The sequence below is a fragment of the Rhagoletis pomonella genome, unplaced genomic scaffold, assembly GCF_013731165.1.
Source record: "Rhagoletis pomonella isolate Grant_MI unplaced genomic scaffold, Rhpom_1.0 Rhpom_scaffold_00014, whole genome shotgun sequence".
NCBI classification, from domain to species: domain Eukaryota; kingdom Metazoa; phylum Arthropoda; class Insecta; order Diptera; family Tephritidae; genus Rhagoletis; species Rhagoletis pomonella.
In genome coordinates, this window is record NW_023458568.1 from 1,701,749 (window position 1) to 1,721,705 (window position 19,957).

The window sequence follows — 19,957 nt, forward strand, 5'->3', positions numbered from 1 at the left end:
TATGTCCCGATGTTTTATTTGTCAGATGGCCCGCTCTTTTTCGCGTGCGAGAGGCGTACGGGGTGTCCATTTTGTGACAACACACAACCCAATCCATCTTTCGATGCATCGGTTTGTACAACGACTGGCTTTTTAGGATCATAAACTGATAACACGGGATCAGATGTAATAATTTTCAGCAAGTTTTCCATTTCCCTCTCATGTTTTCCCGACCATTCAAAGTAAATATCATTCCGAGTTAAATTGCGTAGTTCAGATGAATTCTTAGAAAGATTAGGAATATACCTTGCAAGATATTTGAAGTGACTCAAAATTGCTTCCAAATATTTTCTATCTGATTTTATTTGACCGTTCGACAATATGTGACCCATCAACTTCACTTGAGTTTGTCTATATTGTATTTTATGAGCGTTGAATTTGATTCCATGTGAACGAGCGCGCTCAATTACTGTTCCTAAAATGTTGTCATGTTCCAATTCGTTCCCACCTGCTATAGCGATATCGTCAAAATAAACAAGTACTCCCGGAATGTCGCCGAATATCTGAATCATTTTCATTTGGAGCATTTCAGGTGCACAATTAAGGCCAAATGGGACACGATAAACTTGTTGTCAGATCAGAGCTGGCGCTATCCAGTTCCATATGCCAAAACCCACTACTTAAATCGAGAACTGAAAATATGCTATTATTTACTAAGCACGAGGTAAAATCCTCAATTGCTGGAATCAAAAAATGTTCACGTTGAATACACTCGTTTAATGGCTTTGGATCAAGGCATATTCGGAGCTTTCCAATGGGTTTCTCCACTATCTGCAGGTTATTCACCCAATCACTTGGATATTCTACAGGGCTTATTATTCCTTCCAGCACCATATTATCGATTTCCGATTTTAATTTATCAACGAGACTCGAAGGAATCCGTTTCCTATAATAGGAGCGTTCCTTATCTCCCAGAAATAGTCAGAAAAAGTCCGAAGTAGTCAGATTTAGTCCAAAAAGCGTTCCTTAACTCGGAAATGACAGCTAAAATGGGAGAGCAACACCCAGTGAGAGTGACTCTCATCAGTCCGAAGTAGTCAGATTTAGTCAGAAGAATTTTTTCTGGCAAAATCCTGGAAAGTGTCAAACTCAACTAAATTTAAATTAACGGAAATTAAAGAATATGCAAAAAGTGAGAATAATCTAAAAAGTAATAAAAGTGAATTGAAATTGGAAGGAGGCAAAAAATAATTGATATAGTAAGTGTTTATTGTGCTTGTGTGAATGTGTTTTGTACATTCATTTCCATTCTTATTTGACGTTAGCTTTGTTGTTGCCATTCTTTGGACTAAAAATTTGGTTTTTTGCGTTCCTTTACTTTTCCTGTTATTCTCTTTTAGTGAGCGCATTTTGCTTACGCTCTGGCATTTTGACACTTTTTAGATTTGAGTCCAAAAAGATAAGGAATGAACCTAATGTAACGTTGGCTTGGAATCTGCTTTCAACTTAATTGTAAAGGCTCCTGGAAATTTACCTAACCCTACAAAAATGTCGCGATTACTCTCTAAAAATTCTCTTTGCGTTTGTGGCAAACATGCAACAGTACCCACATCCAATCTCCTAATTAACCCGAACTCGTCACAAGACTTTAGCCCAAGTAATGGCTCACTGCTGTCATTCACAACGACCAAACAGGATAATCTCTCAGTATTAGCTTTTACATCAAAACATTTCAAAACAGTACCAAATATCTTTACTTTATTCCCTCCATAGCCATAAACCGGAAAATTACTATCTTCATTTTCAATGCTGATTTTTAGTTTTTTTTTATCAGTTTTAAAGGAACACAGTCCACATCAGCGCCAGTGTCAAGCTTAAAAACTACCGTCTGATTTCCTATTTGATATTACTTAGTCCAGCACAACTTTCTTTTTACATCATTTTGTTTGTCATTTACTCTACAAATGATTTCACATTTACTAAGACTATTCGCATAACCATCGATTAATTCAAAGCAAATGGAAATGTCCCTTGCGACCGCATGCCCGACAACTAGCGTTGTTTCCTATGCACACTCGAAGATGGGTCGGTGTAAATTTATCACCACAATTGTAGCATCTTCGTTCAACCGCATTGATGGACCTTGAATCTTCAACTACATTGATGTTTGCTCGATTACTGCTATTATCCAGCAGCACTTTGTTGGCATTTGCTGCTTCAAACGCTTTGCACATTTCGATGACACTTTGTAATGGCTCGTCTCTTCCATCTAACAACTTCAATTGTAGTTTCTTGTCGCCAACGCCGATGATGATAATGGCCCGTAGTCATAGTCAAAATAAAGTCGACTTTAAAGTTAGTTGCAGCTTTTCTGACAGATATCCCATTGAAATTTATGTCAAAAAGCTGCAACTAACTTTAAAGTCGACTTTATTTTGACTATGACTACGGGCCTCTGTCTTTAATCATAAGCTCTTCATATGATGCGCCGCACTTACACTTGAACTCACAGAATTGAATTTGTGTGCGTAATTCAGTTTCAAAATCAGCGAATGATTGGTATTCCTTTTGCACCACTGTATTAAAATTGAACGATTCCATTGTAGTGTTTTTACGAGGAATGCAATAGTCATCGAATGCCTTTATAATGTTTCCCAATGTGCTTTGATTGACGACTGGCACGTCATTTGCGTTTTCCTGTGAGTTCTGCGTCTGATTTCCGAGAATTCCTTCAGCGCTCCCATCATTTGGGAACAATGTATTGTAAATGTCCTTAGCACGTGAACGTATTTATTAGCCATAAAAATCTTCGTTTTTCCCGGTCGCCATCAGATACATCAAAAAAGTGCGTTTCCATATGGGCCATTTCTTTGCCAAATCCGTACAATCCAACTAGGTTGGCAAACGACCATTTTCTGCCATTTTCGCACGGAGTTGATAAATATTCCTTTTATTGTCTTGCTCGTGCTTCAATAATTGTCGACGGCCAGCCCTTTTGTTCGATGGCCCACGATTCCACTAAAATTATCCGATTGACTAATTTACCTCACGTGTATTGCTAGTGCGTCAGAGTTTAAATAGTCTTGCACGCTAATTTCGCAAGTTTTTCTTTTATTTTGGTGATTGTCGTCGCTTTAGTGATTTTAATCCTCACTTCTGTCACCATGTAACACTACCGGGTGATTAGTGTTAAATTAAAGAATAATTCTGCGAGTAATTAAAAATGTCTTTAATTCGTCTTCAATTCTCTTCACCGGATATATAAAAAAAACAGGGGTGCCAGGTGCCTTTTTATTTATTGCTTGAACAACATGATTGCCAGTGGGGTAAAACTTGAATTAATCGATGGGTGCGTTCACTCACTATGGCGGCTTATTACAGCCCTCGACAAGTAGTTTAGCTATTATAGTAGGCCGAGACGAATCATCAGCGATAGGGACACTTGTTTCACTTCTCTCGAGTTTAGTTCATTTTTATTGAGACGAAATATAGGGCATGTGAAGGTTGCCGTGGCATCTCCACAGGCCAATGGACAGGTGGAGAGAGTGAATAGGATACTAAAATCCAAGTTGGGGAAGTTGACGGACCCTATTAACCATGATGACTGGGTTAGGAAATTACTTGAAGTCGAATACGCTATTAATAATTCGGTGAACAGTACTTGCCGTGACACCCCGAGCCGACTCCTGTTTGATGTTGAGCAGCGAGGGGTGATAATTGACGAATTTACGGAATACTTCCAGGAGAAACTATACGCGGACGAAGGACGAGACTTGGACCGCATACGTAAGGACGCATCTGACTCAATCATTGCTAGACAAGAGTACGATTCCGCGCGAAGCGCGAAGAGTAACCGCCAAAGTAAGGCATATGACGTAGGAGACTTTGTAGTCGTGAGAAATGTCGACACTACTACAGGAAGTAACAAAAAATTCGTGCCTCAATACAAGGGGCCGTACGTAGTGCATAAGGTTCTAAGAAACGACAGATACGTCGTCCGCGACATAAATAATTGCCAGCTTACGCAACTTCCCTATGACGGTGTGATCGAGGCCCATCGAATGAGAACGTGGCGGCAGCGACCGGAATTGTGCGTTGAGGATACAGATCAGGACCCATTAGCGATTAGTTGAGTGATTTTATTCTGATCGAGGCCGATCATGTGTCAGGTTTGGCCGAGTTGTAGCGTTAGATAAAATAATTTCGTTTAGTTAATTTTCGGAGTCGGTAATGCAACCCTGCTCCTACTAGTCTTAGTAAATTATTGTTGTGCAACCCTGTAAAGAAAATTAATAAAGAGAAAAGGAGGAAGATGGCGGTCACTTCCTTTTGGGCGAAAAAAGAGAACACACGTATTTAATAACTTAAAATTCAATCCGCGGTAATCCGCCAGCTAAATACGAGGTAAACTACAAATTTACAATTTAAAGGTGTTTATATGCTCTTTCTTATCTTGTGCATATCTTTTAATATAGTTAATTACGTAGTTTTTTAAGAAAAACAAATTTTTAATAAAATAACTTTTATGTTAATATTAAATCAAAACACTTTTGATTAACTTTTCAATCATATCCATCCTTTGAAAATTGGTTCAAAACTTTTCAAAATATAAGCTTTTGAAAATTTTGAGAATTCCACGTTTACCCTACGTGACTTCCCCTAATATGCTTTCCATGCATCTCTGTAAAACTATTGCTATTGGTACAAGGCGTATTCAATAAGGTGGTATCGGTACGTCAATAACAAAATGTACATGTATTTTGTTTTTGCTTTTGCGGCGAGGACTGTCAAAAATTTCATACGGAGGATGTGAAAGAGAACGGAAAACAATAAACGATCAACTGCTCCAACCAATCAACAGCAGCCATTTGACATATGAAGCCGTGAGGCGAAGAAAAATTAAAGGGTGTTGCTATCACCTGCTAAATACGCCTTGTATTGGTACCACTACAATTGAAATGTCACTTAAGAAAACGTGAGGCAAAATCTAAACCCAACAGATCGCTAATTTTTTACAAATTCTGCTAATATGCTAACATACAAAATGCATTCAACAGATTTTCACCTGACAGTTTGAAATTTATGCGAAGTATGCATAATCAGACCATAACACCGACCTAATAAGTTCGTGCAAGTATGGACACGAATTTCGATATAGGAATGTTCGATATTTAAGAAAGTATCGATATCATGAATCGATTTAATTCATTGCATGTAAAATCGATTTGGCGATATATCGGGCTGAACAATATCGATATCGGAAAAATCGATGTTGAAAATCCTACTCCCAATTGAATAGAATATTAGACCTGCTTATCAACCCAAGTAATTGTGTTATTTCCATCTTGTATATTTACTGAGGATTAAAACGGCATGCTGGTCGACTCAAGCGGTTTGTCAAACCTAAGAGCACTTCTTCGTAGATTAAAAATAAATTTCAACTTAAATATCGATATTGCGGGTAAAGTATCGATGTCTTCGATATATCGACCTTGGAATATCGATTCAAAAAATGGATTATCGTGCGATGAAATATCGATATTCAGAAAAGTCGATACGATATCGGACATTCCTATTTGGATACGATGCGATACCATATTGATACTTTTGGCATTCGATACCGATATTTTCTACTCGACATTTTTAAAACGATATTTTTTGGAATCGAGTACCAGAACCCTAGTATCGTATCGAATGCCATATCGCATAACAAGGATAATGTGATTATCAACTTTTCTCGATTTAATTGGACTTTAAAGAGCAGAAGCTAGAAATTCCTTTTTGCAGATTTGCAGAAATCACTTTCCGAAATAATAATTGAAAAGTGTAACTGCAACTGAAATTACGCAAATCGCTTTCGAGAAATAATTCAACCTTGCTCGTGCTGCACCAACAATTTTCAGTCAAGTTTCTGCAAGTTCTGTCAAACGAATCGAGTGTTGCCGTCTGACGGGGTTTTTGGCAAATTTGTATAAAATTATAAAAATGTTAAAAAATAGGAAAAATACGTGTAACTATTTTATTTTACTGACATGGAGTATTTAAGTATTAATGTATTAGACCTTTTGTGACTGGTTGGTGCACATTTTAGCAGGTTTAGTAAATTTTCATCATTAATTTGGTTATAAACATAAAAGTGTCTGGTAACATAGTTGAAAGTGGACCTGTCTGCATTCACCGTGTAAGCAGACAAAAATTAGCATCGGAACGTTTGAGTTTCAGAAATAGAAACTACTTTCGAAAGCCTTTTTACATGCAAGGTGTAGCTGCTCCTGCAATATCATTTGGAAATTCTTGAGTTTGACAGACTTTTTAAAAGGACTTGCACTTGCCACATCTAACAGCTACTTTTTAGCTGAAATACAATGCCGACGAACGGCGAACTCACCACAGCGAAATCCGCGCTGTCAAAATTAGAACACCCGCAAACATATTGTGGCGAATACTGCGGCAACACAAAGCGAACAACGAGAAATAGGCAGAATGTTCGAAGAATGGCGTAGAGTGTTCCACAAAGAGAAACGTCAAGTTGGATGAACACTGCGAACAGCGAGAGAAAGAGAATGAGCGATAAACTTCAGAATGTTCTAGAGTTGCCATAAGTGCCAGCGCAGGTATATAAGGGCGCCGCCACAGCGAGGTGAGTTAGTTACAAGTCAGCAAGCTAGAGGCTATGGAAGCTGAAGGCATCGACGTGGACAAATACGACTTCCAAGGTAAACCCGACGATACATCCGCAAAGGACGAACAGAAGGATGAGGCTGCATGTTCGTCGAAGGGTGTGCAACAGACATCCGGGAAGGTTGAAGAACAGCAAAAGGCTCCTTCGTCATCAACAGTTATGGACATGAACACGTTGTTGGCTGCCATGTCACAGATGATGCAAGCACAGGATACACGCATGTCAGAAATGTCATCACAGCTGTCGTCACAGATGCAAACACAGTTGTCAGATATTTCGTCGCAGCTACAGGCACAGAAGACACACGTATCACAGTTGCTAGAAGTCCAGGATGCAAAGATTACACAACTGCAGGAGAATTTGGCTAGAGATAACGAACAAATCAAGGATAGACAGGATAAAGTCGAGGCTAAGGTAGAAGAGTTGGAAGGTCGCGTCCGAGATATGCAGTTGAATCGTCCAGCTACTTCGACGAGCGCACCCAAAGTAAAAACCCCATCCTTTGACGCCACGATTCCTTTCCAGGTCTTTAAGCTCCAGTTCGAAAAAACGGCTTCAGCAAATCATTGGAGCATGGAGGATAAATCCGCTGCACTGTTCGTTGCATTAAAAGGACCTGCAGCGGAAATCTTGCAGACTATTCCTGATTGTGAAAGGAACAGTTACGATGCGTTAATGGGTGCAGTGGAAAGACGTTATGGTAGCGAGCACCGGAGACAGATTTACCAGATGGAACTGGATAATCGCTGCCAGAAATCCAATGAGACTTTACAGGAATTCGCCTCTGAGATTGAAAGGTTGGCTCATTTGGCAATTGGAGATGCATCTGGTGAGCACCTCGAAAGAGTAAAAATCCAGAGGTTCATCAACGGAATGCGGGACGTGTATACCAAGCGCGAGACGTATGCAAATCCAAAGCCAACATTTGCTGAAACGGTCTCGTATGCTCAGACACGTGAAACGGCAGCGCTCCTAAGTAGACCAGCCTACAAAGCCCATCGAGTAGAAGTGGAAACACCTGACGTGATGAACGAGATCCTGAAAACACTCAAGTCGATGGCAGAGAAGAATACTCCTGGTGCAACCGAGAGAAAGGATGGTGCTAGGAAATGCTTTAGTTGCGGAAAACCAGGCCACTTCGCCCGCGATTGCAGCGCAAGTTCCAGTGGGCTCAACCATTCAGCAGGACGCAAACGCAGGGCTGAGGGAGACGAATCCAACTCAAATCAGTCGTTAAACTAAAACGTGCCAGCAGGAAGGGCCGCGTGCTGGCTCCAGAAGTTGAAGGGCCCATAATCTCCGTCTCACAAATTAGCCGGAATGCGAGCAACCTCACTATTGGTGGATGTGTGAATGGGCAGGAAAGAGTGCTGACAGTGGATACTGGAGCGTCACATTCCATTATTCGACCTCATGTGACTACTTTTTATGTGAAGCCACTACCTAGAGCAAAGCTGCAGACTGCAACTGGTGAGCGAACCCAAGTGTTAGGAGAAGTACTATGCGAGGTAATAATCGACGGGTTGGCCTCGTACACGAAGTTTATTGTCGCAGACATTGTGGATGAAGTCATCATCGGCGTGGATTTCCTACTTGGGCAAGGCATGAAGATTGACCTCCAGGGAATGATCCTAACCTATGGCGACAGGAAAGTGCCACTTAGGGTTGGTTACGACAGCCAGTGCTGCAGAAGACGGTTAGTCTTAGAGGAAGTGTCGAAGATTCCACCAGAAACGGAAGCGGTTAGTTGGGCGGAGTTTGGCAGTGATGGAGACGAAGTGGTTTCGTCAGGAGAAGGAAGCGGTTCACTGATACAGGAAAAGCGTGACGGTTCCGCCAGCTCAGTGAACAAGAGGTCGCAACAAGGAAGTGGTCATGGCAAGCCAGGCAGTGTTTCCGGCAGGAGGAAAGCCACTGAACCACGTTGCAATGGTGATACGCCGGTGGCCGGAAATGGAAGCGGCTGTGGTAGCAGTAGGCGCGCTTTGAAGTGTCCTGAAAAAGGTGGTCGGAAAAAGCGAGCAGTTAAGCCGGAAGCCAAGGGTGAGATTATACATGTCCGGTCAATGAAGTTAGCATCGGCGGAAGAGCGAGATACGAAACGACGGCGGAAGCTTCAGCGTAAGGATCCGGATGTAGCAAGATGTGCTAAAGGCAGTGCAGCACGAAGGCGGGAGTCTGCGTGTCATGGACAGAGGATGCGGCATAGATCCGGCGAAAAGGGTGCCCACGAGAAGAGACATGGTCTAGTCACCACCAGTGGCCGGCAGAAGCACGACCATGTGAGATGGTGCACTCCCGGAGATAAGCCGGAAGCAATGTCCAGTAACGCATTGCGGTTGTACATGTCACAGAAGAAGAAAAGCTTCACCTTTAAGCAAAGATGTGACTGGAAAGATCCGTTTAAGATTGACAACCGGCTGAGGGACGCAGTGCATCGGATCCAGACAATGGGGAGACCGAGGACCAAGATGAAAGTGGCCCACTTGGAAAGACTTGCAGCGGTTGGAGCGGCAAGTGTGTCTGATCGGGACGATCAGACTTAGGTGGAGGGCAGTGTGGCGAATACTGCGGCAACACAAAGCGAACAACGAGAAATAGGCAGAATGTTCGAAGAATGACGTAGAATGTTCCACAAAGAGAAACGTCAAGTTGGATGAACACTGCGAACAGCGAGAGAAAGAGAATGAGCGATAAACTTCAGAATGTTCGAGAGTTGCCATAAGTGCCAGCGCAGGTATATAAGGGCGCCGCCACAGCGAGGTGAGTTAGTTACAAGTCAGCAAGCTACAAGTAAAGTGAGCGGAGAATTGAGTTGCGAATAAGCAAGCTATAAGTTTAATTGTGTTAACAAGTAGTAAAGCGTTGTTATTGCTTTAACAAGTATTGTAAAGTGTTTTTACTGTATTAGCAAGTATTGTAAATTGTTTGTTGTACAATAAAGTTAATTGTACTACAATTCGGTCATCGTTAGCATTTATTTAACAATCCAGCGATACGAGCCCGAGTATATTTGGGTACTCCCTCAAGGTTTCGAGGATAATCGTAACAATATGAAATTGAATACAGCCAAAGCGAAATGCGAAATTCCGCTGTGCGTGCCAAAGGTGGCCGTATTTCTGTTTTGCTTTAAAAGTTTTAAAAGAAAATAACATAAACAGAAATTATTTTTGTTGTTTGAAAAATATAGTTGTGGATTCGCTAAATCTGGCTTGAAACAAAACAATTTATAATAATCTCTCTTTGTTTTACATTTATATTTGTTATCATTTCCTCATTTCTAAATATGGTTTAGTTTTTTCTAAATATGGTCACCCAAATTATAAGGGCGACCAAATGGGATCAGCTGTTTTCGCTACCGCTCTAATTCTGTTAAACTATGCGAAATAGCTGGGCAAACGGTGAACGACAGCATCGCCCGATTCGGCGGAGTTGTCCATTCGCCGGTATTGTATTTCAAGCATTAGGATTGCATGTGGTGGGATTTGAACTCGCGGCCTCGGTGTTTTAAGTCAACACATCAATCTTTACGTGTAATAATAATAATAGATTGTCCCTTACACAATATGATAGGGAATTTACATGAGGCGATTTTTCAGGCGATATTTAGTTGAAAGCTAATCGCTTTCAATGAAGTTCTGCTGCCTACTTTCGTTCAACTTTTGGTTCAACTAATCGCCTGTGAAAGTTGAATCATGTAAATTCCCTATGATATTCTCCTCCGATTTGTCGCGTGCGCCTTGATGTTGTGCTACAAAGGTGGTACCTGAAGTTTTGCGTCGACTCTGAACGGCGATTGTATTTTTATGAGAAGCTGTTGTGAAATACACTGGGAGGTTTGGGCACTTCACTACATTCAGATAAATTTTTTGGATTTTGGTATTGATATTTGGAATATCGAGCCTTTTTAACCCGATATTAATGGGTACCCGATATTTTTATATTATCGATACTTTAGGTTCGATAAGCAGTGTAGCTACTTCAAGGTTTCCCTCTCAGTATATCCAGTAAACAAACTGAGCTGTTTTTTTCCACCAAATTTGGTCCCCATAAAGGACTAGGTTGCAGGCAACGCTTTTTCGGCAATAAGGGTGTTGTGCATCAATTTAATGTGGTGAAATTATTTTAGCACTGCAGTGCGCTTGAGCATCTCACGTTTAACTGAAATATAAATGTATTAAGAATATTTATTAATACCCATTATTTTATTTTACTGTGTCGAAGTGGTTGCACAAATATTTAAATTTAATATTTAAGTTGGTTGTGAAATATATTAAATGCACAAATTAAATTATGGGAGCGATTTATTCACAAGGATTTGGAGATAAGGCTAATAGATATACTTTATATAAATTGTGAATCTGCGAAAATATCTTTTCAGGATATGAATATACTTCTTAATTTATTTCCCGAAAATTTACATACAGGTTAGAAATTATGCGAGTAACATTAACATATAGTCTTTTGGACGGAAAATTGCCGTAAGAGTTATTTTGACAATTTTTAGTTATCGATATATCGCAGTTATATATTTCAAATAAGATATTTCGATTTTTGTTAACCGTTTTTGGATATCTGCTTTAGTTTCCGAGTAATTGACTAAAATGTTTTCGGTAATTTGGTGCAAATTAAGTTAGTAATGCTGACGTTATTTGTTTTTAAATATCTTCTTTAGTTTCCGAGATATATGCGTTTAATTTTCCCGAACCGGGTCACTTTTCTACATCTATCGTAATTGATTCCAATTCATCAATTTAAGCTTTTATTTAATGAAAAATTACTTATCGGCAACCTTTGCGATAGTCAAAATTTTCTATGCATTTGAATCGTGAAATTGCATTCCAAACTTCAATCGAGATTTCTCGAAACCTGCCGAAAGTAATGCGATAATATTTTTTCCAGGCGACGATATAACATTTAGCTAAAATATGCGTCTAAATAAATCATAATTTTCATTATTTTGGCAGTTGGAGTACATACCGGAAGAGTAACAGGTATATACATATCGTCGCCTGGGTAAAAGATTGTCGTAAGCGTCATACGTACGTGGGTAACATACGACAATCTTTTACCCAGGCGACGATATGTAAGTATACCTAAATAAGCGCGTTGACGCTATGTATTTAATAATGGCTCTATATTCAAGAAATGTATTCAAGGCCGTATTTAGGGGGAGGGGGATGTAGGTGTTCTGACCCTGAAAGAATATTCTAGAAATGGGCGTGGCTATATCAAAACCAAAGTTCCAAAATTTAGTCTTTATTGTAGATTTCGCCAGAATGTCTATATGGATTGAAAAAGTTGTAGAACAAATTTTGTTAACGAAGCGATATTCTGCCGAAATCCGCACTAAAATCAGCATTTTGCTAACTTTAGTCCTGCAATTGCCACACCCATTTCTAGGGGTTTGTCGCCTTAAAGAAAAATCTTGCCGTACAAATATTATATCTGGATAGGTATTATATAAAAATCTGCGATAAAATTTACCTTTTTGCAAAAACGCTATGTTAAAAACCTTAGCAAATATATCTTAACATAAGTTTTCGAAAAAAAAATTACAAATAATTGTTGATTCTCACAAAATAAACCATCTCATCATAAAAAAAAAATATTTTAAAAATAGTTCTTGAAAAACGCCAATTATTTTGAACGACGTTTTTTATAGAGAAATAAACAAGGATAACGATGGTATAACTGGTCTTCACTATGCAAATCAACTTCAAAAAGTTCAACTGTTAATACCTAAGTTAGCTTTAGGACAATCTTAACCATCTTATATATAGAAATGTTAAGCCCGTTTCTTAGCTTTAAAATGAGGTTAAGATGAAGTCTCTACGATCAGCAGATATAACGATTTGAAGAAGTACATGATTAGTCAGAATCACGAAAAAATGCAAACTTTGACAGATCATATCTCCGAAGAAAAAAAATCCTCGAACACGTGTCAGCTTCCCTGCCAGCCACGACTCACCACTTTCCCCTAAAATTCAAACGATTTACAAACACATTCACAACTTTTTACTCATCTCACCCACACACTTACAAATTTTTTGTTCGAACTGTCAAAAAAATGTCCCTTTGTTAGAGCTACATACCCGATAAGAATTCGTACTCTAATAAGAATTCTATGCGTTAGAGCGAGCAAGTTAGAAACATCGGAGTTTTGATGACAGTATACATACTGTGAAGAAATGTCACTTTGCAAAAATTTTAAAGGTAAGAATACGTATTTAACAATTTTATTTAATTATAATGTAATTTCTTCGTTTAGATTGCAAAACAGCAGCGACTTAGTCACTTTCTTAAGGTATGTATTGAGACTTTTTATATGTTTATAAATTTTAATTGATATTTTTGTTTGTTTACAGATTTGGGATTCACCATCAGCACCTTCAACGCTTGCATCTTCATCGCCAGGAGCACCATTAGAACCTTCTGCCCTCAGCTTCTTCATCGCCAGGAGCACCACCAGTATCTTCTACCCTCAGCTCCTTCATCGCCAGGAGCACCATGGGTACCTTCCGCCTTCAGCACCTACAACGCCAGGAGCACCTTCGAAGTGTAGGTCCAACTAGTCAAATTTTGCAAAGTTGTAAGAAAACTAAATTTTTCTGAACCACCATAAATGATTTGCAACTGTTAATATATATCAAAAGAAAGGTAAACCGATTACCAATTTTTTTCATAAAAACTTTGCAACTTTTGTAAACAGCTATATATAAGCAGTGAAAAAGTGGTAAAATTTTGCAAAGTTGTAACGAAACTGAATTTTTTGTGCACCATTACAAATGATTTGCAACTGTTAATATATATTAAAAGAAAGGTAAATCGATTACTTTTCTTTTGATTATAATATTGTTAAAATCGGTTAACTATTTTATAGAAATTTGGAAACTTTAGAAAACATTATATGTAAGAAGTGACAAAGTTGTCACATTTTGCAAAGTTCTAACAAAACTGAATTTTTGTAAACCAGTACAAATGATTTGCAACTGTCAATATATATTAAAAGAAAGGCAAATCGATGACCTTTCTTTTGATTATAATACTGTTAAAATCGCTTAACTTTTTTATAGAAAATTTGCAACTTTTGAAAACAGCTATATGCAAAGGAGTAGTAGTAATAATAAGCAATTAAGCAACCACATATGTATGTAAAAATATCTTTATTATTAATGTTAATTGTAATTTTTATTCATAATATTGATTACTAACTATGTATATTAGGTTAACAATGCATTTTGAAAAATAAATTTTGCAAAATAAAAATATAAAAAAAATTCAAGATTTTTTATTAAAAGTTTTTAAGGTTATTTTGAATTCGCTGTGAAGAGAATGCAACCCTGCGCCAGCTGAAGTGGGCAATGCTAGAGGAGTGCAGCTATATGTTTTCCTTACGAAGTATCTGAATGAGTGCGATAGTGATGCAAGGCTCACACGTACAGGGGGAAACTGGTGAAAATCTGCACACCGTCCATACAAAATTCACCAGATTTTTCACCAGTTTTTAAGTGAATGCAACCCGCGGTTTCACCAGATTTTTCACCACTTTTGGCTAGCAGGGTTATTTCATGTACAGAACCCACAAAAAAAATTTGAAGGGAATCGGAGACATGACATAATTTTTTTTACGAAATCCGCCCGACTTAAAAAAGAATGGATCTATTGCAAATGTCGCTATAAAAGTATAATTTATACATTTTCAAATGTCTCCATCTTCTGATGAACTTAGAAAATTGGAAGAAAACGTGGTAGTTTCGGTGCCTAGTGGAAGGCGTCGTAAAAAAGAAGCAGACCAGTCTTCATGGAAGAAAGAACGCGAAAAACTAAAAAAAAATATAGCTATGAAAAGTTACTGTTTCAAAACTCGCTATATTAAATTTTTATTTATAAAATTTGTAAAAACTACCAAAATCGATTTTGTTTTTTGATGTTGTTAAGCTCTTGTTTATCCAAAATTTCCGATAATAAAGAGAAATATGCAATTTGGATGTTACTTGTGGTTGTAGACGTTTTTTGAAATTATGGCTTACTATTATAAAATCACATAACGCTGTTTGCAAGTAGACTACTCATTTGTGCAATACTAAAAAAATTCAACACACTTTCGTACAAATTTCGAACTTTTTAAAAATTCCAAAAAATCCACCGAAATTTGGAAACTTGTACTTTATTCTACTAGAATTCAACGAAAATTTTAACGAAAATTTTTTGAATTTCTTTTTAAATTGCATAAATTAAGGCAGTGCCACTCGATTGGTACATTTGTACAGATTTGTAAATTTTTATATTGGGCTATTGTTAAAAAAAAAATGGGACTATTTGTTTTGTAGTTAAAAGATTGGTACAATACAGTGATGTTCTATTGAAAAATTTCAATAAATAGATTTTCGTGATTGGGATAAAGAAAAATATTTTGGGTGTTCACACAATTGGGATACGATTTGCACCAAATTTTGGCAAATACCCAATCGTGTGACACTGCCTTTAACTTGTATTTATACGGATGTTGGTAAAGAACGAACTATAAAAAACTAACCGAAATTAAATAACAACAGAAATGGTATTTTAAAACTTGTCAAAATTTGGTGCGGCTATAATTTTTTCGACTACTGTACAAAAGTTGCCTATGGTTACTCGGCCGTGCTATCATAGAAGCACAATGCCACTTATATTAGACTTACAAACAAAATACGGGCAGGAATTTCAAGATTTCAACCCTGTTTTTATGAAAAATTTTATTTTTATCAGTATTTTTCTTTTAATTAAAATATGTTGAAATAAAAGTGAAACAAAAAAAAATTTGCCAGGACCCCCCGAAAAAAGATCCTGGCTACGGCCCTGAATGTATTCGTACATACATATTTAGATTTGATCTAACCTTGGTATTTGTGTATTAGGGAGTTATTAGAGTCCCGATAGGAGCTTTAAAACTATTAAATTCGAGTATACACAACTCTGGAATACTGGATTTGGAACTTTTACTTTTATTTTTGCCTGAAAATATAAAAGGCAACAATTACCGCTTATTTTCTGCTCATAAAAGTAAAAAGCAAATTTCAACTTATATTTTTGCCTTAAAAAAATAAAAAAGCAAAATTACCCGGTATTATTTGCTCAAAATAATAAAAGTCAAAAAATAACTTAAATGTTTTGCTTTTTATTATAAAATGCATAACCGGTACGGTCTCTGTTTGAAAGTGATAAATAACGTAAAAAGTGATTATATTAATATAGTAAATAAATCTAGGTTACTAATAATGCATACCCTTTCAGCGAAGATGCCAAAAAGGTGAGTATGCAGATGTCCAGGAGGATCCTTGTTCAAGTTTCCATCTGAGGAGAAATGCCAAAGCATGTTTTTATCGAGTATAGCTTTGATAAAATTGTATAAATAATCCTGGACAACGAATCAGTGATCGGACTTCTACCACATTGTGGTAGATCTTCCACTTTTTTGAGTATCTACCACATCTACCAAGCAAGGTCTGAAATCTACCACATATTCGCATTTTTGTGTAGTTTTATTTTTGCTCGACATAATTTTCTTAATTTTAAGAGCAAAAATTGTCCAACACTAAACACTAATAACAGTCAGAATGGGATTATAAAATAAACTGTAAAATATTAAATTTTCTCAATATTCAATTTTTCGACAGGAAACGTGGTTTTGTGTTAAATTGCAAATTATATGATTTATAAAAATAACTAATAGCGAAAATGTTAAAAAACGGCGATTTTTGTGAAAGTGTTAGCAAATTTCAGTGCATCAAAAGCTTCTAAAGCGTTGTTTACCTTCACTTGAGAATTGACAAAATCGGCAAATCCCAAGTGGCGGCTTCTGGAACGTGCCACATATGTTTGCTACATCGTGATCTTTCAAAATATGTTGGAAAAATATCTCGATATGGGAGGAACTGCTTGTCCACAATAAATTTTCATTTAAAAACGGCCTCGAGCTCAATATAAATTGTTGAATATATTTGCTATGGGGCCAAAAAAATAACATTCTAAAAATAGAATTATTAGCAAAAACCAACAATATCAACAACCACATGATCAAGTGAATTGCAGCGGAATAGCTGCGCTTGATTGTGTTGGCATAACAAAAATGAAAATAGTGGAAAAACGCAAACGTTAATTTACAAGGCGTACTTAGCACGGTGCATAGGCAACTGGCTGAGTCAGTGGGATCGTCGGTTCGAATCCTACTGAAAGAAGTCTGATGAGGAAATGGTGATTTCCGAAATAGCTATCACTTCTACCATTTTTTCAAATTATTGTTGCTTTTCCACAATAAATTTTCATTTAAAAAACGGCCTCGAACTCAATATAAATTGTTGAATATAATTGTTATAAGGCCAAAAAATAACAAAAACAAAAACCATAATATTTTATTTTTATTATGTATATTATATATTTTTGAAATAAAAATACTCCACCTAGTACACCATAAAATTTATTTAAACCATCCTTCGCAGCAGTTTGTTGATCTCATCTTCACGGCTACTGATTAACCTTCTTGCGCCAATTTAATTAAATTAATAATTAATTAATTTAATTTCATTTAATTAAATACTTTTTTAATACATAGATATGCTGCAACCAGCCACTTACTTTCCCAAATTCATCTTGCTTATCGGAATAATTTTCTAAATATGCCTGCACTGCGACTTCATTACTAATAACTTCATTTTCCTACTGCGACTTCTCTGTTGCCTCAACGTATCCTAAAAAGACATAAATTTACATTAAACAATGGAAATCGCAAAAATTAGCAAATAAAACACTCCCTTCATTTTGTTTTGTTGTCAAATTTCTGAGAAATGTGAATTCACCACGATGCAATACAGAAAGAACGAGAACCAGGGATGTAGTTTTAAGTAAAACTTTTATTCAGTGGACATTTTTTAATTTTATTAATCAGAGTACATACATTATATTGTATTTCTTTCAAAAATTAATGTATTACCTTTGCCATCGCCCGAGGCATTAGCTGCAGCGCCTCCACAAGCGCCGAATTCACCATCTTCGTCGGCTACCGGACCCGGCAATGGAGTTTCGACATTCTTCAAGGAATTGTGAATATAAGCTTCCTTCCATTTGGCATATTTGCGGTTTATACTCTCCAGAAAGTTACAAAAAAACATTATATTTTATTTTTATTATGTATATTAAATATTTTCGAAAAAACTACTCCACCTAGTACACCAAAAAATTTATTTAAACCTACCTTCGCAGCAGTTTGTTGATCTTATCTTCACGGCTACCGAAATCACCAACCTCAACGTGGTGATTGACCTTCTTGCGCCAGCCGCCGGTTGATGTGTTGAGCTCGAATGGCCACAGAAAGTTGGACGCTTTCTTGAAGTGCGATCCAGTGAATATTTCGTGCGCCAAATAATGTACGCACTGAATATCATTTGCGTTCGATCACAAAGTTTTCAGAGGTTGGGACACATACATAGATGGTTGTGCTTAACAATTTCACGTTTGTAGATCAATTCACGAACTGACTTAAGATTTGGATAACCCCATGTAATATAGGGTTCGTCAGTACGTAGCATATTAATGGTTGCCTTGTTCAATTTAATGAACACACTGTTGTTAATGTGGCAAAGATGGAACAACTGCACAACTTTACGCACTTTTGGTGCAACTTTGTTGATACCGCGTATATGGATCAAAAATGCCAATTTGGCTTCTGCATGCCTGTAGCATTGGCCGCGCTTCTTTGCCAGACGGCGTTCATCACAGAGATATTTTGCGTGATATTTCTCAGCACGCACTAAGTTTTCACGGTTGCGGAGTGCAATCACAGCAGAGCGCTTTAGTTTACGCTTGATCAGGGTAGCACGTTTGCTGACCTGCTTATTGCTGAACTTCAGCTTCGACTCGGGAACAACAGGCAGCTTCCTGGAAGGTTCCCCTTTGCTTCGAGCTTTTTACCGGCCGTGGTGGCAGTCATCTTAACTTGTCATTTAGCACGTTGAAAAGGAAAAGGCGAAAAAAAGTTCGCCAAATATTTGGAGCACATCGTAAATAACGCCACTCGATTTATAATATTTCTATTACTATTTCTATCACTTGCGAAGCGAATTTTGGCGAAGCGAACGGTTTGGCGAAGCGAAATAAAGGACAGAGAAGCCATTAAAAATGTTCGCGATGCCAAGAACTTCCACAAGCTGGTAAAAAATAACACTCTTAATGCATATTGAAGTTGCGTGCGCCAATCCATTCGCTTCGCCAAACCGTTCGCTTCGCCAAATTCATTCGTTTCGCAAGTGATAATACCGCCCTTAAACACAATTTCATTTAACTAAATACTTTTTCTATACAACGATATGCTGCAACCAGCCACTTACTTTCCCAAATTCATCTTGCTTATCGGAATAATTTTCCAAATGTGCCTGCACTGCTACTTCATTACTAATAGCTTCATTTTCCAACTGCGCCTTCTCTGTTGCCTCAACATATCCTAAAAAGACATAAATTTACATTAAACAATGGAAATCGCAAAAATTAGCAAATAAAACACTCCCTTCATTTTGTTTTGTTGTCAAATTTCTGAGAAATGTGAATTCACCACGATGCAATACAGAAAGAACGAGAATCAGGGATGTAATTTTAAGTAAAACTTTTATTCAGTGCACATTTTTTAATATTATTAATCAGAGTACATACATTATATGGTATTTCTTTTGAAAATTAATGTATTATATATATATTTTTTTTTTCAAATATTTCGTAAGTTTCTTTCATCCGTGCTGAAAAGCAACCATGCGTGGAAGAAATTGTGTGCTACCTAAAATTTCAACTCTGGAAACTTTATCCCCATAAAGGACTTCACCACATTTGATATACTGAGGTTTCACTAAATTATACTGAAATTTAATGGCTATAAAACTGTGTACTCAGAATACCAATTCATTTGAAAAAATTTAAAATTTAAAACCTGCAAATTACAAAAATGTTCGGAAATATATCATCTAACAAATTTTTTCGAATACATAACTGCAAAAAAATTACGTTCGGAAATGCATCATCAAACAAATTTTTTCGGATAACGGGATAACGAATTTGCATACCTGTGCATGCGTTTCCTTCCGAACCCACGTCGAAAACCTGTGTTTTCCCGCCATCTGGGTCATTAGCGTTAAAAAAGGAAATGTTCGGACAAAAACTTCCATAAGAGAGATTTACTCCGGTTTTTGAAAACCTTTAATGGGTAGATTATCGATAGCAATCGAACTTCAGTTGCGTTGCTAGTTGCCAAAACGATATTACAGATGACAA

At 37.4% G+C, this 19,957-nt stretch overlaps 1 pseudogene; it reads right to left on the reverse strand.

Moving 5' to 3' along the window:
- Positions 1–17,890: 17,890 nt before the first annotated feature.
- On the reverse strand, positions 17,891–19,040 carry LOC118749106 (annotated as a pseudogene).
- Positions 19,041–19,957: the final 917 nt, after the last annotated feature.